Source organism: Arachis ipaensis, chromosome B07 (assembly GCF_000816755.2).
Source record: "Arachis ipaensis cultivar K30076 chromosome B07, Araip1.1, whole genome shotgun sequence".
Taxonomy (NCBI): domain Eukaryota; kingdom Viridiplantae; phylum Streptophyta; class Magnoliopsida; order Fabales; family Fabaceae; genus Arachis; species Arachis ipaensis.
The window spans coordinates 46,266,093-46,266,719 of NC_029791.2; positions in this window are offsets into that span (position 1 = coordinate 46,266,093).

Sequence of the window (627 nt, forward strand, 5' to 3'; positions counted from 1 at the left end):
TTATAGAGCCAATCCGACAAGTCCTGGTAGCTAACCATTGGACTGTCCCTCTGTCGTGCATCCCCAACTCGAGTTATACTCATTATAAACTTGATCATAATCATGATCCATATCCATCACCCTCACTGGTGAATATTTATGGGGGCGAGCTCATCCGGGCCTTTCACAGTGCCCGGCCACACTTACGACATTGGGTTAACAGAGCTTCGAGTCTCAACCTGGAGCACATGGTGGCTAGCCATTGCTACTACCCAGGGAAACCCTCATCTCCAATAGTGGAAGTGCAAAAATCACAATTATCAATAATTCAGCATATACATGCATTCATTCTCATCCATGGATCAATATCCATCTCAGCCATCCGGCTTACGGTTCAGTCCAGAACCAGCCAATATTGATAATCACACACAACCATTCCGGCTCACGGTTCAATCCAGAACCAGTCAATATTCATAATCATACATAGCCATTCCGGCTCATAATAAAACAGCACTTCCACATTCAAAATCATCAAATTCATGAAATCGGCATTTAAGCCATAAATCATTTTCTCAATTCATTTCACTTTTGAAATAGAGTTTCAACTCTTTTTAGCCTTGACTTTAAAGATCTCATTTCTCAAATTAT